The following is a 25,581-nucleotide window of genomic DNA, read 5'->3' on the forward strand; positions in this document are numbered from 1 at the left end:
GTTTTGTCCCACCCCACCCCACACATAAAGACACCTCAAAGCCACAAGTGGCAACGACAGGATTGCACTTATAAAGAAGAAAAGGTCACACATACCCCTGGACATCTGACCCCAGGTAAGCAACACCATGCACCTCAGGTAGGAGTGATGGCGACAGCCTGTGAGGTTGAAGATGTTGTTGCAAAGGAAGGGAATTACAATGAGCCTCCATCCATGACTATAACATCTCTCGCTAAAGACCTCATAACAGAGAGAGGAAAATTTGCAAGGCTGTATAGACAGGTTAGAGCACTCTGTTCTATAAGGCAGCTGCAGGCCCTCGTGATTACATTTGAAATACTTCAGATGGTAAGAAGAAAGACTGAGTGCTTAACATTAAAAACCACCATTAGCTCCGCTGTTACGAATAACACTGCAATGAACATGAACAACGCAGACTCAGTGCAGATACCTCTTCAAGACCTTTATGTCATTTTTCCTGGACAGATGTCCTGAAATGGAGTTTCTAGATACTGGTAGCTCCCTGTAGTCTTTTCCATAGGTGATTCACTATTTTACATTCCCACCAATAGGGCTCCAGTTTAGCAACTTTTCTGTATCATCGTAAACACCAGCCAGTAACCCAACATTATAATGAAATTCCTGATGCAATTCATTTAAGGAAAAAAGGCGTTCTTTGATTTGTGGTCTTGAGGTTCTAGCATATGATAAAGTGTCCCCAATGCTTTGATCCTTGGCAATGCATGAAGGGAATGCATGGCAGAACTGCTCACCTTATCAGCAGGGAAGTAAAGGCAAATCGCATGGGGAGAGCTTTGCTTCCCCCACCCCAAAGATCCAGTGAGATCAGGGTCTCACACTTGACCTCACTTCTCGTTGGTTTTGTTTTGTTTTTTGGGTTTTTGTTGTTGTTGTTGTTTTTCCAAGACAAGGTTTCTCTGTAGCTTTGGTGCCTCTCCTGGAACTAGCTCTTGTAGATAGACCAGCTGGCCTCGAACTCACAGAGATCCTGACCTTACTTCTTCAGGGTTCTTCCATCTCTCAATAGAAAGTAAACCTTTAATGCATGGGACTTTGAGGGACGTTCAGTCTCCCAACTGTACCAATGGCTTATGCTGTTTCCTGATAATAGCAATCCTAGCAGACATAAATGATCTGCATCACGTCTGACGCGAGGACAGATTAAAGCATTATCATTCGTCCTCAGTAAGAGAACAGGGTGAACCTGCAAGACACCATGCTTGGTAGAACAAGACAGACAATGGGAACAAATCAGAATAAGGCCCCTTAAATAGGACCCTCACACACAGAGAGAAAGGAGGGTTATTTCCAGAGACTGGGGAAAATGGGTGTAAAGATTCCGTTATAAAAAACAGATACATCCTATCGTGGGTTATGCTCAGAGTTAGTAGCATTACACTGGGCACCTTCTACACAACAGGAATAAATAAATAAATAAATAAATAAATAAATAAATAAATAAATAAGTGAGCCCCCAAGTCAAACCTGAGGAGCTGGTCTGTTAAGCCATCTGGGAGTTTCATCCTGTTTATATGTTTCATAACCAGTGCTCTTCTATGGTCTCAAGTCAAGAAGACTGATAGAATTGAGTGCCCACCAACCTGGAACCCCTATGTCCTGTAGTCCCTTGTAGTACATTTCCTATATACTCAGAAAAGTCTTTCACTTGGTATTTATTGCTCTGTCTGTTATTTTAAATTCTCTTTATCATGCCTTTATGTGTGAAACTTGTAGAGATAAAGGGAATGAGAAGGGTTGGTGTCTTAACCTCATTTCCTTTGCTGTAATAAAATCCTCTGACAAATCAGCTTCAAGGAGAAATGATTTGCTTGGCTCCAGATTATCGTCTCCTACTGCAGGGGAAGTTAAGGTGGTCGGAGTCCTGGGACACCCACATCAAAAGCGAGGCTATGAGTTCCTGCTTGCCTGCTTGAGCTCAGCTCACTTCCTCCTGTTTTTGCACAATCGTAGCTAGAGAGAATGTCCCTATCACAGTGCAAAGGTCTTTCCACCTCATTGTGCAATCCTCCACAGTCATGCTCACTGGCAACATTATCTAGATGATTCTCCATCAAGCTCCCTTCACAGGTAAGTCTACACTGTATCAAGCCAAGCACCAAGAGAGATAGCTCAGTGATTAAGAGCAGGTTCAGCTCTTGCCAAGGACCCCAGTTTGGTTCCCAACTTTCAGTTTAGGCAACTTACAACTGCCTGTAATTTCACATCTAGTAAATCTAACATCTTCTAGCCTCCATAAGAATTTGAACATGCGTGTGTGTGTGTGTGTGTGTGTGTGTGTGTGTGTGTGCGCGCACGCGCGCACACACACATACACACATCATGAAATTGGAGAACATTAAACTATCAAGTACACAAAGCCCCAAGTTCACTCCTTAGCACAAACAAACAAACAAAACTCATAATGTTAAAGTAAATCTGCAGTCTAACACAGTCCACATAATAAAATATCTGGGTAGCTGTGAGCCATCACATGGATTGAGTTGTTCCTCCGGTACAGGATCTAAACTGACTGGATATGTCAAAACGTTCCTCAGAGAAATCAGCAACCAGAAAAGCCTAAGAGGACAACTCCTACTTCATTGAGATGACTGATAACAAATTTGATAACCTGGAAATAAGTTCTTCACAGTGATTTGTCTCTTTTTCATTAATATTCTTAATTGGTACAGACAAACTGCTCTTGGGAAAATTATGAAATTATTATCCATTAATTTTTATTTCACTAATTCTCCTGGAAGTGATGATTGAACTTTCTGCAGATTAAATGCAAGTCTGAGATGAAAAGAATGTGCAAACAAGAATACTGAGACTCGGACAGACTATTTTCCATTAATATTTAATTGGTTGCAAATTTTGCAGCCTCCAAAAGTTTCTGCTCTTTGCTTCATTAAATAAGTTCTGTCTTTGTTCAGCATAATTATAGCTTTGGGGGAATTTTACCAATAAAAGCTTAGAAGGGGAATTTATTTTTTTTAAAAAAGGAAGCCTAACAATTAACAATAAAGCATAGTTAACAGTTTTCAACACTTAGGCCTTCCCAGGTTTCTTAGAAATGTGGATTTCAATGACAAATATGGGTGAGTTTGATGGAGACTTAGAATTAATTACACAAGATGAAGGATGTCAGTCAAAAGGACAGATTTTTTTTCTACCTAACAATTTCTCTCTATGTCTGAGTGTTTCCTGAATTCTGGGTTCAAAGAGCTATTTAATACATACTGTGTATATGAAGCACCCACAGAAGAACAAATCTTGCCCGTTTCTTGAGTGTTTGTTAACAACCAAGCTAGGAAGCCTGCTAGAGCCACTGTAGAAACTTTCCTTTTTATGTGTTTAAATCCAATTTAAACTTTTGAAATCTTTACATTACTGTTTTCTATCTGGGTAGTTCCCCATTGCAGATCAGTGATTTGATTCTCTTGGGGTTTTTTTTGTTTGTTTGTTTTTGGAGGGGGTTGGTTTTTTGTTGTTGTTGTTGTTTTTTGAGACAGGGTTTCTCTGTAGCTTTGGAGCCTGCTCTGGAACTAGCTCTTACAGACCAGGCTGGCCTCGAACTCACAGAGATACGCCTGCCTCTGCCTCCTGAGTGCTGGGATTAAAGGCGTGCGCCACCACCACCCAGTGATTTGATTCTCTTAAACATAAGGCACATATCCCTTTATTTAAAATGCCAACATGTCTTTTCCTTCCTTTGAAATTTTTCTGTCTGCCTAGTTTCATTTCCACTGCTGTGTTAAAATACACTGACAACAAGCAACTTAGAAGAGAGTTTCCTCCACTCACAAATTCCGGTTACAGTTTATCCAAGTAAGGAAATCACAGTGGCAGGACCTTGAGACAGCTGCTCCCATCCCATCCACAGTCAAGAGGAGAGAGAAAGGACTGCCTGTGTGCTTCTTGCTGGGGCTCAGCTTGTCTCCACTCTTATATAGTACAAAGACTCCCTGCCTAGGGCATGCTGCCCATGGTGGACTGGGCTTTCCCACATCAGTTAAGACAATCCTCCTTAGATATGTCCACAGGCCAACCCAATGCAAACAACTTTTCCTGAGACTCTTCAAGTGATTGTAGGTTTGTCAACTTGACAAAGCTAATAATCATTCTTTTTAAAGTTATTTTCTTTTTATTTGCTTCCTTCCTTTATTTTTGTGGCATTAGGGAAATGGGAGGCGGTGGCGGGGAAGAGACAGAAATCTTTAATAAATAAATAAATTTAAAAAAAAAAGAAATTGAACCTAGAGTTTCACAGCCGATAGGTAAGCACTCCACCACTAAGCTACCCAAGCCCTGTGCTTTCTTATATACTTTCCTATATACTGACTCCATGGCAACACCCTGTGACCTCAAGATCTACAGATCACACAAACATTTTCCAGCATCCGTACATTACCCTACTGTGCTTACAAAGGGGCCCATGGAACACAAAAAACAGATGCCTTATTCTCCACATTTGGAATGAACTCAGATCACATTGTATCATCTGATATAAGTCAAGCATTTGATAAACATTTTGTTAAATGATTTTTGCTAGTTCGAACAAAATGCATGGGTTAATTTATTTAGCAATTTATTTATTAATGTCAAAACGTAACTGCTGACAGATTTACATCCTGAGGAACCTATTATAAACTGAGAATGTTTCACATTGGAAATGCAAGGTACAATGGCTTTAAAGCTCGGTGCATTTTGCAGCCCAACTTGCTTCCACCCCTGTTCATGCTGTTGAGAGGTAACATGGTCCAGCACCATGAAAGTGTGATGCCACTTACATCAGCCTGGGCGCAGGGCGGGGGGGGGGGGGAGTCAGTATTCAAAATTCAAGGCATCGTTTTTATTTTATGTCTCATAAAGCCAAAAAACACCTCAATCCAACTATCCTATGGGGGCAGACGGAAAGGGATGGATAGAGAGGGGGGAGAGAGAGGAATTGAGAATGAGAGACAGACAGAGAGACATACAAACAGACAGACAGAGAACTCCTCAAGGTTAGTTTCATTAGTGGAGAATGGCCAAAAGGCTCAGCATTCTAATGCTGAAAATGTCAGATATTCCTTTTATGAGCCATGTGGCTTGATCCTTTGCTTTAGGGCTCTGAGATCTCCTGCCTGAAGTCTGTAAGCAGAAGTCAGTTGGGGGTTATCCCCAAGCTCAGCTAGTCAAGCTCAGACAGAGGGTGGGACCCCAGTCTAGCCACCAGGTACAGAGGTCAAGAGTGACTGTATCCCCCCACCCCCAGCACTGTTAGATGTTTATAAAGACAGCAGGGGAAATAGACACTGTCAGAATTCCAATTTTAAGCTCAACGCTACTCCAAGCCTTTTGCAGTCAACACGGCCTTAACTGCTGCAGATAGCATTCGGTTACAAAGACAAATCCTCTATCAACTTAAGTTGTAGGAAGGCTAAAATCATTTTGTCTCCATAGAAAACCTGAGGGGGACAGTCATTTCTTTCAATACTTAGTATTTCCTCTTCGGTCTTGCATATAACCCTATTCTACTGAGTTCAAGATGGTGGCCGGGGCACAAGTTGTCACTTCCAGCAGAGAAGAGAGAAAGAAGAAAGGGAAGAGTGGGCCACAGCTGACCAGAAAGCATTTCTTGGTGGTGGCCAAACAACACATCCTCCTTCATCTCTTTGGCCAGAATTTAGTTATGTAGCTAAACCCAGCCACTCAAGAAACTCAAGACAGCACCCGGGGAGGCAGCTGATAGTGAAGCCCCTGGTTTTACCTTTGCAGAGGGCAGACCTGCTGCTGATCATGGCTGCCCAGCCAAGGACTAGATTTCCCCTAGTTGCTTGTAGCTCCAAATAAAGTATGTGAGCAGAGATCGGTTATTAGCCCCAAGCCAAGGTAATTCCAACATAGACACACCCTCCTCCCATTTGCCTGTTAACGAACTGCTCCCTGGCATCCAGATCGAGCCAGGCGTTATTACAAATATTGACGGAGATCCTTGTCGCTGGATCTCTGAATTGCTGCTTGGAGGAGAGTCTTCTGCTAATTAGAGACACGTTTTAGGCATAATGTATGCAAGAAATAAACTTCCATTGTGTTTAATTATTTACATTCATGGGGATTATATTTTCTATAGTAAGTTACAATTAAAATTATAATAATATGTAATGCTAATAAAAAGGCCAGATCAATTTCTCATTAAACCTGTGTATCCTCAGGACCGTCCCCTGTACTTACACCATCATAAGTGCTAAATAAGTCTGGGTGAGTAAGTCATAGACACTATGGGCACTCAGAGGAAATAATGTTCAATTTAGCCTAGGAACATGTTACTTAATGTTCAATCCAGGGGCATGTATGTTATAGTATTATGTTTTATGTGTGGTGTAAATGCTCGATTGGATAAATTCTCTCATTTGTTCTGTCCTGCCTTACACACACACAAGTGGTGGTCTTGTGCCAGCCAGGCGGACACCTCATATATTCAAAGGAGGTGGCTGTGGACTCTGGGAAAATTTATGAAGAGTGACTTCAAGGAGAAAGAGCACCTTAACAGTAATGTGGGTGTCTGGTTCAGACCGCAAAATGCTGATTGCGTGGAAAACAGAGAGGCTTTCTTCGAGCTGTCAGCTTAAAATACCCACACTTCATTCTCATGACAGGGAGAGCATTTCCCACCAGCGTGGCAGCCCAGAGTCCTGAGAATGCTCATTGGCAAGGTGAGTTTGCAAAGAGACCCCTTTCTTCACGGATGCAAATGGTAGATAAATGGGAGCCCTGGCTTGGGCTGCAAGTAGCTCACTTGCCCCTAGCCCTTCCCTTTTAGCAAACATCCCCACCCTGGACCTGAACTGTTTCACAGCCCCTAGCGCCATCCTTAGCATGCTGCACTGCGTTAATATTTATGTTCAACACTTTTTCCCCTCCCAAGGATGGAGACTCAAGGTTTTCCCCAAGCTTGTATATAGTGACCCTCAGGGAGTAGATAATATGTTTCTTATTCTGAAAGTGGAAGAAGCTACATACCCTGATTGAGAGGAAAACTGGAAGAGAAAAGCATACAGGAGGGAAAGTAAAATCCTGGGGGGTGGGGCATGTGAGCCTCCAGTTAGAGCACCCTGGATCCAGGGCTGGACTGGGTGGCAGGAGGCTAGGACTCTGATTTCAGTTTGGTTCCCAGATGACTGGGAGAGCCAGCTGTCTCAAAATCCTCATTCCTAGAGTGATGGAAGAAATGGCCTATTCAGGTCTGTGACTTTGCCAAGTGGAAAATTATCTTTCCGTATGTATTTTCCTTAATTATTTCATTTAGTAGAGGAGATGGATTTGAACCTTATAAGGTGAGGAGAGCCATTACTAGGCACTAAAGAAGGCAACTCTCATACAATTCCGACCATGAAACTGCCTGTGGTCATGAACGGTGCAAAGAATGAAATCATGGAGGTTTGCCTGATCTCGAGGGAAGAAGGGACACCCACTGGAAACACAGGCAAATCCATCGTTGGTACATTTATTTAAACATATCTTTAGCAGACAAATAAAAAAAATCACAGGTATGTACTGTGTACAACAATGTTTTGAAACCCATCCACATTGACAAATGGCTAAATCAAGCTAATTGTGGCATAATGACCACACATAGCTTTCTTATGGTGAGAACATCTGAGGTCCACTGTCTCAGTCATTCTTGAGGTTACTTAGTAACAATGCATTGTTTTTAACTGCAGACACTGAGTCCTACAATAGACTGCTCAAACTTAACATTAGTAACTGAAATTTTGAATCCTTTGATGAGTATTTTTACTATAATATTCTTCCTGAATAAAGAAGAGAAAAGATAAGACAAACCTATGGAGGGTAATAGTGGCTATAAATTAGTTCAACGAGGCTCTAAAGATTCTCAGAGAAATAGGGGTACAAGGGCCACTCGTTATTTTTCAAGGTGAAAGAAAGGAAAGTGCTATTTTAGGGTGTGGTTAGTCTCCCAGGAGCTCGCCGTCCCAGAGTGTTGAGATGAGATGGAAATCTTACGAGACGGGGTCTAGTGAACGGCAGTTAAGTCACTGGGCACCCTGCCCTCACCAGTGACTCACGGAGCTCTCTTGGGAATCTGGTTAGTTCTACCAAGAGCAGGTTGTTATAAAAAGAGCAAGGCGGGCCCCTCCCAGGGCTCTGGCTTCCTGCCTTACCATGTGATTTCTCTTTCATGCTCACTTCTGCCATAATGTCATATACCATGTTCTGACGTAACCAGAAGACCCCATTCCAGCAGCCGAACAGATGGGGGACGTCTGGTCTTCGACTCCTAGCTTCCAAAAATGTGAGACGAATAAACTGGTTTTCTTTATAATGTAACAAGTCTTAAGTATTTAATTACTGCAATATAAAATGGGGAAATGGGCTAATACAAAAAGCTGGCCAACAAATGGTGTAGATCCCTCATAACTTAAAAAAAAAAGAAAAAGAAAGGAAGAAAGGAAAAGAGAGAGAGAGAGAGAGAGAGAGAGAGAGAGAGAGAGAGAGAGAAGGAAGGAAGGAAGGAAGGAAGGAAGGAAGGAAGGAAGGAAGGAAGGAAGGAAGGAAAGAAGGAAAAAGCCCACATTCTCCCTGAAATTCTGACTCGGAATCTATTTGAAAGTTCAAGCAGGCATTAGAGGCTCAAAAATTATCTTCCTTAAGTAGGAAATGAAGTGAAACAGACCTTGGTGTCTCATGGCCCAACAACTCTGTGTGAACAATTTTAGACAATGTTTATAAATGTGAGTCGGAGGGTGAGGAGGGCCCGGGAAACATGTCTGACAATGGCACTCTACCGTTTAGTATTTAGTGTTTGCTGGACTCCCTGGGGCCCAGAGCTCATGAAACTCTCAGGGGAGAAGAGAGTATGCTCCAGAGTGAGATATTTGCCCTCAGTTACCTTGCTGCAGCTGTGTGAGTGTTCTTGCTGTCACCCAAACAGGACAGACATGCGCCTGTCCCAAGGTCTTTGCTTTGCCGTTCTTCTATGAGAAGTGTTTCCTCAAGAGTTCACAGGCTGATTCCTTTGCTTCCCTCAAGACCCTTTAAAGTAGATCTCCCACACTACCCAAGCACGGCATTCAATTTCCATAGCTCCCTGCCTCTTTCTCCCGCCACCCATATCCTATTCCTGTTTTGCCTCACCTAGGTCTACATTTTCTTCCTGATATGATACATTCAACATATAATTCAACTGAATATATTACTCAGAGTTCTCAAGGGGAAAAAATCCTTTCTTTTCTTTCATCAATAGATTCCAACTGCTAAAACAGCCCCCAACACACACTGGACACCAGAAATATCTATTAATAAAAGATGGAATGAATGGGCTAATTACAAAATTACAGCAATTTTTTAACTTATCCTGGAAAATGAGAGCAGTTTGTTATGACCTTTGACAACCTGGAGAGTGGCTCATACGGAATTCCTAGCGTCAGTCAAATCCATAGCACACTGAAGACTACTCCAAATAATTTACACAAGAAGGAAAATGAAAGCCAACTGAATTATATTCTGGAAGATAATTCAGGAGGGCTAAATCATCATTTTTCCTCTTTTATCCACCGAGCCGCTGAGGATGGGAGAGTTTGATGGACATGTCCCCAGTAAATATGAGGCCCTTAAAGACAACCTTAATATTTGTATTTACTTCTCTTAATGCTCATATCAACCACAAAACACAGACCCTCAGTTTCTCAGATAAGGAAACAGATATGGGCGACGTTCCCAAGTTAATATAGGAAAATGTGCCAAGCTGTGCCTCCTCGTGCCAGAGCTTCCAGCCTCCGTGCCAAGATCTCCTCAAGACTTTCTTCCAACAGAATCATGGTGGGGCTTGCACTGGAAATTCTAGGAAACAGTTAACAACATTTTAATGTTTTATATTATCAACATTTCTGTGTGTTCAATTTTTATAAGGCCTTGACACTTATGCAGAATCCTCATATTGATATGTTATCTTTCTTTGTCGGTATTTGCTCTTTGTCATCTCCATGTCGAGAGGTCTGGGGGTCTCTGGGGCAACTCACCAAGGGCAACAACCAACAGTCCATAGGAAGCAAGGCTGTAAAGGGGCTCCAGATCCATGAGGGTCCACTTCTAACACTGTAGGATTAACAAGACAGCTCTCCTCTGCTGGTGGTGATGGATCCCAAGGAAAAAGAGGGAGACTCTGCTATTTTCCTCTTCTCAATAGGTGGCTCCCCTCATCTCCACACATTCTGAGAATCTAAACAAAGCCACCCCAAAACATTCCAATTGCTCAGTATTATCACAGGCCACTGAGAGGCCACACTTTGAGAGTACAGTGCTAACAAGAGGGGACAGCTTAGGACCTGGCTTGGGTAGCCATAGAGAGAAGGATGGTAGCCAAAGAGAAAGTGAAGAACCAGGAGAAAAATACACAGAAGACAGTGCAGCCGAGTGACATCAAGAGAGAAACAAATTGTGCAGAGAAACATACACCTAACAGTGCCTAGGAAACAGAAGGGGTAGAGTCGGAAAAGGGTCATAGAATCCCCCAAACACCAACTGCCATTTTAGCTCCAACCAGGTAATTGGTGGTATCTGAGCCATATGCTTCTCATGCAGGTAGAACAGAGTTCTATTTACCCTCATTGGAGGGCCAGTTCCAATGGAAGTCATAGTATGAGTTTCCTCCTAATCTCCCCCAGTGTCCTCCTGGTTACTTATTCTTGAACATACAACTCTAGTTAACCCATCCAACCCATCCTTGTCTGCAGAGGAACCTAGGGGAGTGAGACACTGATACCAAAGAGGAGGACCAGATTTATATTTGACCTGATTCCCCTGGGTCTGCATGCATAGTGGCTCCTTGAGACTTCGTTATTGGATCTTTCACCTTCTAGTTGTTCATGCTTGTAGTACATTGACTTCTGATGCCTCAGTGCTGCTGTCTCATTCCTGTTCTAATTCCTTTGTTACTTTTCTCATTGCTCTAAACAAATATCTAGAATGAGCATCTTAAAGAGAGGAAGGGTTTTGATTGTTGTTTAGTTGATTGGTGGATTTTGTTTTGTTTGGTGGTGGTGTCTTTAAGGTTATTTTTGCTGCTGCTGTTATTGTTGTTATTTTTGTCTCACAGTCTGAGAGCACACAGTCCATCGTGGAGGGAAAGAGCATGACGACATGAGGCAGAAGTATGCATGTGGGGCTCCCCACCTCAAATCTTGGTTGAACAACAAGCAAAAAGACAGACTGTGAGGCCAGGTTACTGAAGTTTAAGACCCACCCTTTTGTGAACTCTTCCTCCTGTGAAGCTCCATCCCCTGAAGGTTCCACAATTTTCCCAACAGTGCCACCCTCTTATAAGAGACATTATATGTTCAAAACACGGCTCTCCTCAACCAAATCTGCCCAGTGCCTAAGGTTTTACTTTAAGGTAAGACACTCCCCTTTCCTCTTTGCTGAAGATTAAGACATGCCCCTTTCCTCCCACTGAAGGTTAAGACGTGATCCTTTTCTCTCTGCTGAAGGATGTGCCCTTTCCACACTACTGAAGGATAAGACACACCCATTTCCACTCTGCTGAAGAAGATAAACCCCTTCCTCTCTGCTGAAGGCTAAGACACGCCTCCTTGCTCTGTTAAACACACCCCTTCCCTCCTGCACACTGTTGATTAAGCATGTGAAGCCTCTGGAAACTAAATGCAAAGCAGGATCAAGGGTGTAGGAAAACCAGATTTCAGAAAGCCCCAGGCCAGGGTCAGATAGACTCCAAAGTCAAAGCTACACTGCATGTAGGAAGATCAACAGTGAATCTGTGGCCCCTCTTTAAAGAGCATACTAGTGCATGCATGCCTATGCATACACACAAACACATACACACACATTTACTCCCTTGTACACATGTACATACCCAAACATGCATTCATATTGGCACTCATTCGTATACACACAAAGGTACACACCTATGCATGTACATACCCAAATACACATGCACACACACATACATACATACACACACACTCTCATACACATACTCAAACACACATGCACACACACACATATACATTCATACACACACAGAAGTACACACCTATGCATGCACATACTCAAACACACATGCACATACACACATTCATATACACACACATTTACTCTCTCAAACACATACCCAAACACACATGCACACACTCACACACACACACATTCATACACACACAGAGTCATACACATACATTTGTCCTAGAGCCATCGCAAGGATCCAGTGAAAGATGGAAGGAGAGAGTCAAGTGTAATCTGAGTAAGAGTTACACACTTTCCCTTTTAACTCCTAAATTTGACAAGGATTTCATCACAGAAGACAGTCAACTATACATCTTAAAACTGTGCACTATAGAAGGGACCCCAGACAGAGGCTGAGGAGCTTCAAAGGGATTTTTTTTTTTACATGCATGACTTGACATTTGCAGGCGGGCTCCTCTTATTTTCTGTTTCACACCTGATCTTATAATTACGATTCTGTGCAATATGTGGAGATGAAACCTTTGCACAGCATTGCAGAGGGGAGCAGAACCATTTGTCAATCCATTTTACCCAGCATTTGTTTCTTAATCTCATGCTTCAGGACCTGTCCTAAGGGAAGTACAGGGCCACCTGCGTCTGCAGCAGCAAGGCATGCATTCGCAGACTACATGCCAAAACATAGGTCAGGGCATATTCATGATGAAAATTGGAGCCTGGTGTTGTTCAGGAGATAAAATTTGGATAGAGAATGAAGCTCAGTGTACTCGCTCTGAACCTGGTTTCTGGTGGCAGCCACCCGCATTTAGTAGCTACTGTACCGCTCACTGACAATGTGTTTATTTAGGGCTGATATTCTGCTCTTTGCATATAAATTCAGATAGCAGGATCGCTTTATAGGATTTCTATGAACACTGAAATAAGTTAGTTAAGTCTGAGAAGAGCACACAGTAGGTTCCTTTGCATCCATCACTAAGTCTGAGAAGAGCACACAGTAGGTTCCTCTGCATCCATCACTAGGTCTGAGAAGAGAGTACAGTGGGTCCTCCACATTCATCACTAAGTCTGAGAAGAGAGCATACAGTGGGCGCCTTCACATCCATCACTAAGTCTGAGAAGAGCACACAGTGGGTCCTCTGCATCCACCAGTAAGTCTGAGAAGAGAGCACACAGTGGGTGCCTCCGCAGCCATTGCCACTCTATCATTCTAGCTCCCTTGTCTAATGAGAACCAGGCTCTGCTGACCAGCTATCCCTGAAAGGCCAAGGATCCCAATACCCAGTGGGCATTGGGATTCATCCTTTGCTCTACTCAAGACCTCTGATAATGCTTCCAGAAAGCATTATCCTTGGACATCTCATCTTTCAAGGTAGACACTGGTTTTCCCTATTTTGCAGATGAATGCCTATGCTGGATGAACTCAAGTGACAGGCCTAAATCCCTGTGTTGTAGGAGCTGCGGGCCTCTTCCCACAGCCCGGCTCCTGGCCGCTTGGCTAGCTTATACCCGAAATAACAACACACAAACTGTATTCTTTTAAACACTGCTTGGCCCATTAGCTCTAGCCCTTACAGGCTAATTCTCATATCCCGATCAACCCATCTCTAATAATCTGTGTAGCATCAGTCTTACTGGGAAAGATTCAGCATGTCTGACCTGGCGGCTTGCTTCATCACGTCTGCCCTGGCAATGAGCTGCATGGCGTCTGAGCTCACTTCGTCTTCTTCCCAGCATTTTGTTTTGTTTATTCCACCCACCTATGTTTTAACCTATTAGGGCCAAGGCAGTTTCTTTATTTAACCAATGACCTTCCTCCATCATCCCTGTATAACTAGTAAGAGGCAAAGCCACATCTATGCAGTTTCAGAATGCAGATTCTTTTTTTCTTTCTTTTTATTATTTATTTATTAAAGATTTCTGTCTCTTCCCTGCCATGGTCTCCCATATCCTCCCTCTCCCCCAATCAACTCCCCCTCTCTCATCAGCCCAAAGAACAGTCAGGGTACACCCTGCCCTGTGGGGAGTCCAAGGACCTCCCATCTCCTTCCAGGTCTAGTAAGGTGAACATCCAAACAGCCTAGGCTCCCACACAGCTAGTACATGCAGTAGGATCAAAAGCCAGTGCCATTGTTCTTGACTTCTCAGCAGTCCTCATTGTCCTCTATGATCAGCGAGTCCGGTTTTATCCCATGCTTTTTCAGACCCAGTCCAGCTGGCCTTGGTGGGTTCCTGAAAGAACATCCCCATTGTCTCAGTGTGTGGGTGCACCCCTTGTGGTCCTGAGTTCCTTGCTCGTACTCTCTCTCTTTCTGCTCCTGATTTGGACCTTGGGGTTGTAGTCCGGTGCTCCAATGTAGGACTCTTTTTCTGTCTCCTTTCATTGCCTGATGAAGGTTAATATTCAGGAGGATGACTATATGTTTTTCTTTGGGTTCTCCTTCTTACTTAGCTTCTCTAGGATCACGAATTATAGGCTCAATGTCCTTTATTTATGGCTAGAAACCAAATATGAGTGAGTACATCCCATGTTCCTCTTTTTGGGTCTGGCTTACCTCACTCAGGATAGTGTTTTCTATTTCTGTCCATTTGCATGCAAAATTCAAGAAGTCATTGTTTTCTACTGCTAAGTAATACTCTAATATGTACATTAAGGGCATCATTGAATAAATGAGACCTCCTGAGACTGAGGAGCTTCTGTAAAGCAAAGGACACTGTCACTAAGACAAAAAGGCAATCCACTGACTGGGAGAAGATCTTCACCAACCCCGCAACTGACAAAGGTCTGATCTCCAAAATATAAAGAACTCAAGAAACTAGACTGTAAAAGGCTAATCAACCCAATTATAAAATGGGGCACTGAGCTGAACAGAGAATTCTCAACAGAAGAAATTCAAATGGCCAAAAGACACTTAAGGTCATGCTCAACTTCCTTAGAGATCAGGGAAATGCAAATCAAGACAACTTTAAGATACCATCTTACACCTGTCAGAATAGCTAAAATCAAAAACACCAATGATAGCCTTTGCTGGAGAGGTTGTGGAGAAAGGGGTACACTCATCCATTGCTGGTGGGAATGCAAACTTGTGCAACCACTTTGGAAAGCAATGTGGCGATTTCTCAGGAAATTCAGGATCAACCTACCCCTGGACCCAACAATACCACTCTTTGGGAATAAACCCAAGAGATGCCCTATCATACAACAAAAGTATATGCTCAACTATGTTCATAGCAGCAGTGTTTGTAATAGCCAGAACCTAGAAACAATCTAGATGCCCTTTAATGGAAGAATGGATGAAGAAAGTATGGAATATATACATATTAGAGTACTACTTAGCAGCAGAATGCAGATTCTTCATGCGCCATTTGCACTGTATGGAATGCCACACCACCAGTAAGAACCTTACCTAAAAGACTGAAGGGCTTAGACAGGACTCTTACCCTTGCTGGAGAGAAAAAAGGCTAAAGTAAAAAATATTCTCCAGAGTAGAACGGTGGTAGCACACACCTTTAATCCTAGCACTTGGGAGGCAGAGGCAGGCGGATCTCTGAGTTCAAGACCAGCCTGGTCTACAAGAGCTAGTTCCAGGACAGGCTCTAAAGCTACAGAGAAACCCTGTCTCGAAAAACAAAAACCAAACCAAAACAAAACAAAACAAAAAAAACCCTTCTTTATAAACAAACCAATATCGGCATGCCAACACTGCAAAGGAAATTACCTGAGCCATTGTCCCATCATGCCATTCAGCCTGAGACAAGTCAATGATAAACACGAGGGCAAGAAAAAACATTCTGGGAAACACAGAGTCCCTCTTTCAACCAGATGAGCTCAGCTCCTTAAATAACTCACATCTCCAGCCTTATGCCTCCTGCATGCCTGTCTGCAGAGCCAATTTGTGATCCTCCCACTACTTTCCACCCTGGAGAGACCAGTAAAGAGTGAGCTAGTCAGTGCAGGGTAGGCCACCGCTCCTAACCTCTGAAGCAGCGAGCTCCGGGGAGCCAAACAGGGAGACACTATTCCAACAGCTGAAGAATTCTGCCTTGGACCTTAGATGCCGTAATGCTGGGATCTGTGTGGTCCAACAGAAAGCTGAATCTCATCTCTGTGACTGGCAAGGGAGATGCATGCTTCTCTCCACATGTGTCCATACTGTTCAGGCTGCCAGCTGGGCAAAGACACAGGAGCAGCCCCCATCAGTAAGAACATATCCAAACAAGCAACCTACAGCCTGCCTGGGGCTGCAGTCCTGCAGCCAACAGTCTGGCTATGAGGAAATGCAGTCCCTCCTAGCAGACTTCCAAGCTGGAAGGGATCATTAAAATGGTGGCTATTATTTCTCTGCAGAAAAAGGCACTCGGTCGGGCTCATTCTAAAACAGTCACATTACAGAGACATCTATTCTGGTGGCTGCTCCACTCAAGCAAGCAAGCACGCGAGGCTTTGGTTTCCTGTGAAACTGATTGAAGGGTGTTTGCATGCAGAAGAGTACATTTTCATAGGAAATGCCTGGCATGTTTGCAAATACTAAATGAGAGATGGTTCAAGTGGGGTGGGCCGGTGAGAGTGTCATGTCTGTGAAGTTCATCTAATGGCCTTCCTGTGGAGCTTAAGGCCAGGCTGAGGTGACTAGAGGGACTCAAGTGAAACTGATAACATCTTTCGCTGGGCTTGAAGATGACTCACTATCCAGAGCCTCATTAGCACAGGGTCACCCAGCGACTGAGAGGTCTCTTTCAGAGTAGGAGGCGCAGATCCTCTACTGGCCCGTCAACAGCTCCCTGTCTCACAGGAGAAACCAGCATTGCTAAACCAGGAATGCAGAGTCTCAAAAGATAAGAGTGATTGCTGCTAATTAGGGATAATTTTAAGACTGTCTAACAAAATGCAGGTGGAATGCTTTCATTTCATTTGCTTTTGAGTAGTTCTGAAATGCTGACTGCTGTCTAAAAAGCACCCACAGGTCCTGGGAACTCATAAGGGGCCAAGGCTTCCACATGAAGCCCAGCTGAATAGTGTTCACCTTAGAAACACCGGTGTCCCAGCTGTATCTGTGTGCAGCTATCACGGTGGCAATCACATCAGCCAGAGAATCATACTGATAATAAAAGGCAAAACTGGCCTCCTGACAGAAGCGTGAGGCCTTTGCAGCAGGAGAGCCAGCTGTCCAGAGCAGTTCACCCTCATAATGTGATAGACAGTAACATTTGAGAACCAACCTACTTCAAAGAACTAATGTCTTATCTTCCCCTCCTGGATTGCAGAGCAACCCTTCTAGAATTTCATTCCAGGCTATGCTTTCTGTCTCTGGTGATGGCACAGATTTGGGGTACTTCCTTTGCCTTGTATGTGATCCCCATTTCTCTACTAATGAGTGTAGCACGATTAATAAAAACCTAGAGGCAGAAATACCACTACAAATGAGCGTCCTTTCGACCATCCATCCAGACCTATCCTCTTCGATGCTCGAGCCCCATAGAGCCAAGTACCTGAACATAGCACCATTTGATATAGGATCTTACAATGATCACCTAAACATTGCCTTTATGTTTGAAGAGTTTTTAAAATTGTGTGTGCAAAGGCTGTGTGTGTGTGGGGGGGGGGGTGGTTACAAGCTTATGAGCGCCAACAAAGGCCAGAATAGGTCACTGGATCCCTGGAGCTTTTGTAGCTCACAGTAGATTGTGACCTGCTCAATGTGTGTGCTTAGAACACAATTTGAATCCCCTGCAAGAGCAGCACACACTCTTGATTACTGTTTGCTTTGTTTTACCCTTGTTTTTCATTGGTCTATTTGTTTTCTAAAGAGAGAGAAAGAAGGTGCAGGATTAGATGGGCAAGGAAGTGAGAAAGATCTGGCAGGAAACAAAATGGGGAAACCATGATCAGAATATACTGGAGGAAAAATATTATTTTCAATTAGAGAGAGAGGGAGAGAGAGAAAGAGAGAGGGGGGAGAGGGAGAGGAAGAGAGGGAGAGAGGGAGACAGAGCAGAGGGGGAAGAAGGCTATCAGAGACACAGAAAGGGACATTTCCCAAGGACATCATTTTTATTTGGGGGATGCTCTGTCTATTCCACAGCACAGACCTTGTCCCAGTAGTGAGTAGGTACATAGTAACTGAAACCAACTCCTTCTCTGTGTCTTCAGGCTTGTCAACTTGGAGAAAAATAGAGATAAAAAATGATTTAGGGTGAAGGGGCAAAAGAGGAAGAGAGGTAGCAACAACAAAGGAAAAAAAAGGAAGCAATGAAGGAAGGGAAGGTGGGATAATGTAGGTATAAGATGGATAGATAGATAGATAGATAGATAGATAGATAGATAGATAGATGGATAGAGAGAGAGAGAGAGAGAGAGAGAGAGAGAGAGAGAGAGAGAGAGAGAGAGAGATAAATGACAGGTATCTGGTAGATGGATGGATGGATGGATGGATGGATGGATGGATGGATGGATGGATGGACAGAAAGACAGATACTCATTATCAGTCAGAGCTCTAAAATGGTAAAGCTCTTTGTGCCTTCCCCTCTGCTCTCCCTGAACTCTGAATGCTACCCAGATAATACAGTAGGCATCCCTCTCCCTTCAGCAATTCCCCAGACTCACTTTCTCCAGAGATGTTGGACCCATTCCTGCCTCTATGTGCTTAAAATTTATCATCAGTTGCAAAATTACTTTTCTGTAATTATTTTTACATAGTATTTGTTTGTTTTGTTTTGTTTTTCAAGGCAGGGTTTCTCTCTGCAACTTAGGAGCCTGTCCTGAAACTTACTCTGTAGGCCAGGCTGATCTTGAACTTGCAGAGATCCACCTGCCTTTGCCTCCCAAGTGCTGAGATTATAGGGATGCACCACACTGGCCTAGCCCTACAGAGTATTTTTATTGTTCAGTTGGAAATTACTTTCCTCATGTTTTCTAATGTATGCAAATAAAGGCAACATGAATTCACATTTTGAAATGTCTCACTGAGCAGTGTTCTGAATGACTACCACACGTGTTTTTCTGAGGACTTAACATTGGTCACGCTTGTCTAAGGCTTCCACCATCCAGAGGAGACATTAAATGTCATACAGAAGTCATACTTTCTTCATTCCATATCAATAAAGACATGCTCACACAAAACGGTTCCAATGTTTAAAGCAACTTTCTCACCAGAGAGGTAGAGCAGAATTGAGAATTATCAAGGGTCCAAACAAAGGGAAGAATTTTAGTCCCTGAATTTTCATGTGTTAGAGATTTACTACCCAAATTTATATGTTCAATGACATTTGGAGCTTGGAATCCCAGGAGTTATTGGGATTATGGATTTATAAAATTGAGTGCGCACACTAGCCTTGCTTCACCATACCTTCTGGGATGCGATGAGACAGCAAAGAAGCCCTCAAAAGGTGGGGCAGATACATATTCTTGGCCTTCCAGCCTTGAGAACCATAGACAAAATCAGTGGTTCTCAACCTGTGGGTTACGACCCCCACAGGGTCACATATCAGCTATCCTGCATATCAGATACTTACAATTCATTACAGTAACAAAACTACAGTATGAAGTAGCAACCTAATAATCTTATGGTTGGGGTCGCCACAACATGAGGAACCAACCATATTAAAGGGTCGCAGCATTCAGAAGGTTGAGAACCACTGAAGCAAACGAACTGTTCTTAGAGCACTGTAGTGACACAGTGACAGGTATTGCCATAGCAGCAGGAAGCAGAATCAGACAGCAAGAGATGCTTATGGTAATGGAACTCTTCTATATTGGACTGTATTAATGTCAACACCCTAGTTGTGATATAATCACTAAACTTCCTAAGACGTTACTGTTGGGGGAAATGGGTAAAGGCTACACCCTGAGATCATGGTATTATTTCTTATAGTTACATATGAATCAACAACTGTCTCAAAATTTCAAATTTAATTTTAAAAAGTGAGAACTAAGATTAGAAGAGATGTCTCACCCTATGGAGAATACAGTCAGGCAGTATCTGGGCGGCCAAGTCTGGTGGATGAGGAGGAGGTCTATCAATCATGGCCACCCTGGCCATCCCCCTCAGACTGTAGAGGTCTAGACACTTCTTGAGAAAAAGAGAACAAGAGGCAGGGAATGAGAGCTAACCCTTCTTGAGCCCCGGAATGGTAAGGAGACAGAGAGAGAGAACACGGCACCTGAGGTGGAGATGATCTACTATCCCATCTCCCGACTTGGTGTTAGAGAAAAGCAATGAAAATGGCAATAAGGACCTTTGAGAGCTCTGGATGTGTCACCCACACAGAACGGTTCAGTTTAGGGCCCAGTGGGGTCTATTCTGAAGATTCAGTTTTCAAGCCATCTTCATTTTTTTTAACCAGCTCTAAGATTTGAATAGGGAGGCATCATAGCCAGGGAGGCATATATACCAGGAGTTTGGGAGTGTCACTCAGAGACCAAAATCCCAATTCAAGAAGCCAAGCTTTTCCCTCTACTGAATTCATAGACTCACGCTTTGGGGAGGAACTGGAGAGGAAAGGAGACCTCCTACTGGCCAGTGTGTGCTGGCGGTGGAGGGTTCCCCATTACACAAGGACCACTCAGACTATGTCCTTCATGTGCCTGTCGTCACATTACAAGTATTTGGTACAGTGTCACACTGAGTTTTGTGAGTTTTTCTAGGTAATTATGGAGCCTAGGAGGATGACGGATAGTTTGGAAGAAGCCTGGCAATGAAGCCTGAGAGGGTGATGGTTAGCATGGAGGAGGCCTGGCGATGGATCCTCAGGGTGATGGTTAGCATGGAGGAGGCCTGGGAGTGAAACATAGAAGGGTGATGGTTAGTACAGAAGAGGCCTGGCGATGGATCCTCAGGGTGATGGTTAGTACAGAAGAGGCCTGGCGATGGATCCTCAGGGTGATGGTTAGCATGGAGGAGGCCTGGCGATGGATCCTCAGGGTGATGGTTAGTACAGAAGAGGCCTGGCAATGGAGCATGACAGCGTGACCGTTAGCATGGAAGAGGCTGGCAGTAGAACATGAGAAGGTTATGGGTTAGCATGGAAGAGGCCTGGAAGTGAAACATAGAAGGGTTATGGTTAGTACAGAAGAGGCCTGGCAATGGAGCATGACAGCGTGACCATTAGCATGGAAGAGGCTGGAACACAAGAAGGTGATGGGTTAGCATGGAAGAGGACTGGTAGTGAAACATAGAAGGGTGATGGTTAGTACAGAAGAGGCCTGGCAATGGAGCATGACAGCGTGACCGTTAGCATGGAAGAGGCTGGAACACAAGAAGGTGATGGGTTAGCAGGGAAGAGGCCTGGAAACATTGGAGCACAGCTGCTATTAGACTCTGAGCAGCCACAAAGGTCCAAGGAAGTCTTGTAGAAAGCAAAGCTGTTCTGGGGAAGTCACAGGCCGTCTCATGGAGATTAGGCATCGTCTTGCAGAGTCGAGGTTGATCCTGGGAAGGTCAAGGATGGTTTGGCGGAGGGCTGTGTCTTTTAAGGTACAGTGTGATGCTAAGGTCTTGGAGCGACATTGAGTCAGTCTACCCAAGTAAGGTAGACACAGGACAGAACTGACTCTCAGCTCTAGGCACAGGGAAGGTTTCCTCGACTCTGCCTCCTCCCCCTGTACCCTACTAGCCTCTGCTCTACTATATAATGCTAGATGTGCTTGGGAATCCATTTGGTTACATGAGCATGAACATGACTCCTATAATATTAAAGGACTTGGGGACAGATTCAGATTTTATCGGAACCGAAGCTTATAATATGTGGGTGGGGACCAGCAAGGTGGTTCAGTGGGTTAATGCTAACGCTGACCTGAGTTGACGACCCTCTGAGTTCTGTCCCTAACTGACTCCTCTAACTTGTCCTCTGACCTCCACAAGCACCCTAGGACATGTGTATACGCACACACAAACACACACGCAAAGGACATATGACAAAAATAAATATGGATGACACTTTACATATGAGTATTTCACCAAACACGGGACCAGAAAAGGGCACTGAAGCCTGAGTTGTGACTTTTACAGCAATTCTGTTTTGGCCAGGGTTGCATCTCATCTTTCCTTCGCATCTGGCTCCTGTGGACAGTCAGAACTTGCTTAGGGACAAAGATCGAATGCTTTCCCACAAAAAGAGCCAAGGATGAATAAATAAGACATTTCTTAGCCTTATATTTAAAAGGTGATTTGATTCCTTCCATTTAGATGGTAAGCACTCTGGCCATCCTCTGAGGACTGACCTCACTTGCTATTTTTTGCCTGAGTCCCTGAGCTGGGCATCAGAGGGATTTACAGGCTGTGATCAGCAGGTCTCAGCACACGGAAGTTGGGAAGCTGGTTATCAGCAATTGAAACCTGATTAGATAAATCCTCCAAGGAACATGTGTTTTCCCTGCAATGTCAGATCACCAAAGAACCAAAGAAAAAGAGTTAAAATGAAAACTGAAGGTCAGTTTCAAGCATGGCACAGAGGGAGAAGGGCTTTGCTTTAAAGTCGAAAGCCTTCCCTCCCCAGAGAACGCATACCATCAGTAAGCCTGCCTATTACCAGATTCATCCTTCCCAGCATCAAAAACATGAAGGAGCCTATTACTCATATATGCCATTCCTCTAGACTGAAGATCCTAGAACCTTGAGTCATTATGTCTGAAGCCCATGCCTAACTTCTCACCTGCTGTCCCTACCCCCCAGGTGTAGTGAAATAGTCCACCTAGCTAACACCTGCCCCTGCAAGGCTCCCTTGCAGTTCCGTGTAGGGGAAGCCCCAGCCAATCACCTTGCTTGTAGGGTGGGTACCCCGTAGGCAAATGTTTACCTATAAATCTGGCGGGTGTGCTGCCCACACTTCCCTTTTGTTTCCTGCTCTTCGCTAGAACCCTGGTTTTGTAAGCTCTCCCCTTATTAAAGCTGAATATATTATATTAAGCTAGCCTGGTTAATTCTGTTCACCGTTCATTTACGCCGCAACAGTTCGGATATGCCATGCAAATGCCTCCAGGTCTGCCTTCATCTACAACGTCCCAGTAATCAAGGGCATCCCAGATGTACAACAGCGAACCCCCAGTTGCTGTCCTACTGCAGAGCCACTTCTGAGAAGCTCGCTAGTAAACTCACCAGCCTAGCTTCCATCTCCAGCTTCGACTCAAGACTTTACTGCCAAGAGAGGCTCCCTGTTCAACAGACGTGGGTCTCTATTCAGCCTGGGAACATGTGACACGCGTGGGCACCGCTGGACTCACAGAACACTCCATCACGAACATGCCCTGGAGTGTCCATTGAAGGTGAACAGGCTGCCACGGCTCCTGTGCTCAGGAATAAGTGATCTTACAGAAAAACGCAAGTTCAGACAGTAAAATAAAAAAGGCACATGCAGGAGAGAGGCCAAGCCCTTGGAGGGGTATGAGAATCCTCCCACCTCTGGGGGACGAAGAATTTACTAGTGAACTACAAAGATGCTAACTGAACATCAACCCCAGAAGAAAACAAGCCAGACACATGTCCATGCCTTGACTTTGTTTTGAGCCCCACAAATCCTCCCCAGACAGAGCTGATGGAGTGGTCATTTCTGCAGGGGTCACTGGAAGTTCACTGCCGCTGCGGTTCTCTAGCTCGCAGCAGTGAAAGCTGGATCTCAATGAGGTTCCTGAGATGATGAGGTCATCGCTTGGATGCCAGTCAGCTGATTAAAAATACTCACATTCCATTTTTGGAGAACTTGAGTGTTTGGGGGGTATGGGAAGTCTAAATTTTTTATACGATTATCTCATTCTCTCTATCTCAGAGATGAAAAGAAAATTAGATTATTTCCAGCACTTGCCACGGGGGAGGGGTATGATGTTGGTGGCTTTTCTTTCTCTGTTTCTTGTGTACGTGAGTGTGTTTATGTCTTTGTATGTATTAAAGAAAGGGGCAAAGTGTATATGAGTGTGAGTGTGTATGTGAGCATAAGGGTGTGTGTGTGTTGTGAGTGTAGGAGAGTGTGGGGGGAGTGTATTGTGAGTGTGTGTGAGTTTGTGTGTGTGTGTGTGTGTGTGTGTGTGTTGCTTATACTTGTTACTGTGCGAGTACACATCTGTGCACATTGTTTGCCTATGTGTTGAGGTTGAAGGTTGACCTTAGACGTATTTCCATCATTACCTTTCACCTTTGCCTTCAGAGACAGGGGATCTGGAGAACATGAAGCTCCATAGTCCAGCTAGACTGAGCAAACAGCTTCAGGAACCTGCTAGCCCCTGTTAACGCCCTCATATCCTAGCGCTCAGGCTACAGGCACGCATCGCTATGTCTGGCTTTTTACCTGATGATCCCAATTCAGGTCTTCATGCATGCCCCAAAGATATTTGACCCACTGACTACTTTCTTTTTTCTTCCTTTAGTCTTGATGTCAAGTCTGGCTGTCAGTTTTATCATCTCCATGTTGTAGAGATGAAAAGACTGTAGTGCGAAACTTAGGGTGATTTTCCAAATGTCAGTGGTGTGGGAGGTCCTTCTGTCTATGTGTTGCTTTTATTGGTTGATGAATAAAGAACTGGCTTAGCCTATAGCATGGGAGGAGGAAAGCAGAGATAGAGAGATGCCATGGAGCTGCCACCACAGATAGATGTGTTGAAACTTTGCTGGTAGGCCGCGACCTTGTGGTGATATACAGATTAATAGAAATGGGTTAAATTAATATGTAAGAGTTAGCCTATAAGAAGCTAGAGCTAATGGACCAAGCAGTGATTTAATTAAGATAGTTTCTGTGTGATTATTTAGGGCCTAAGCTAGCTGGGCGGCCGGGAAAAACAAGCAGCACCTCCTCCAACACGTTAGCAGCCGTCAGGTTCTAATGATGAGTCTGTTCAACTCCAGAGCCAGTACATCCCCTGCCTTCCCTGGGACCACCTGCGTTCTTGTTCCCTTTAAATCCATCTTCGCATAGACTCCCACGGATGCAGACAGGCACATGTGGCAGCCAGCCCATCTCTATCACCATTCGGGCTGGCAGGAGCAAGAGCAGAGGGGAAGTACCCCGACACGGAGGCCAGTCTGTCCAGCCTGGCCGATGACAGGGTTTCTCCATCAGCAGTGTCCAAGCTACACCCTGAGAAGCTGGAGTCCGCTCTCTTGCTCTCTTCATGGGCAGCATCCTGTGTAGTCCATGTAGGCAGGGCACTGGACACCTGCTCCCCTCACCTCGCTGTTCTGTAATGCGCTCCTCAAGGACACAGGGAGCCCAGCAGCTAGTGTTATCCAGGGATGGCAATCACTAAGAAAGTGACAGCTGCTGCTGGCTCTGCAAGAAGTCTGTCTTGCTGAACACCCAGTCCTCGTGACCAGCGAGTTCCATTTTATTTTCTAGCATTCCTGTTCCATTACCAACACTGCTGTCCTCCAAGTGACTATTGATTTCAGATATATTTCAATTTCACAGCCAAGAGATTGCCCTACATTTCATTTTAAATGACTAATAGCTAAGAAATGACTGAGAGCCACATACTGCTTTCTTATTAACAAAATGCCTCCACAGACATTATCACAGGATCTGTCCTGCCATACTTCATGGGGAAAGGAATGCCTCTCTGTGTGTAACAGAGGAGGGCACTAAAGGGCAGGGCTGTGT

The sequence above is a fragment of the Microtus pennsylvanicus genome, chromosome 8, assembly GCF_037038515.1.
Source record: "Microtus pennsylvanicus isolate mMicPen1 chromosome 8, mMicPen1.hap1, whole genome shotgun sequence".
NCBI lineage: Eukaryota > Metazoa > Chordata > Mammalia > Rodentia > Cricetidae > Microtus > Microtus pennsylvanicus.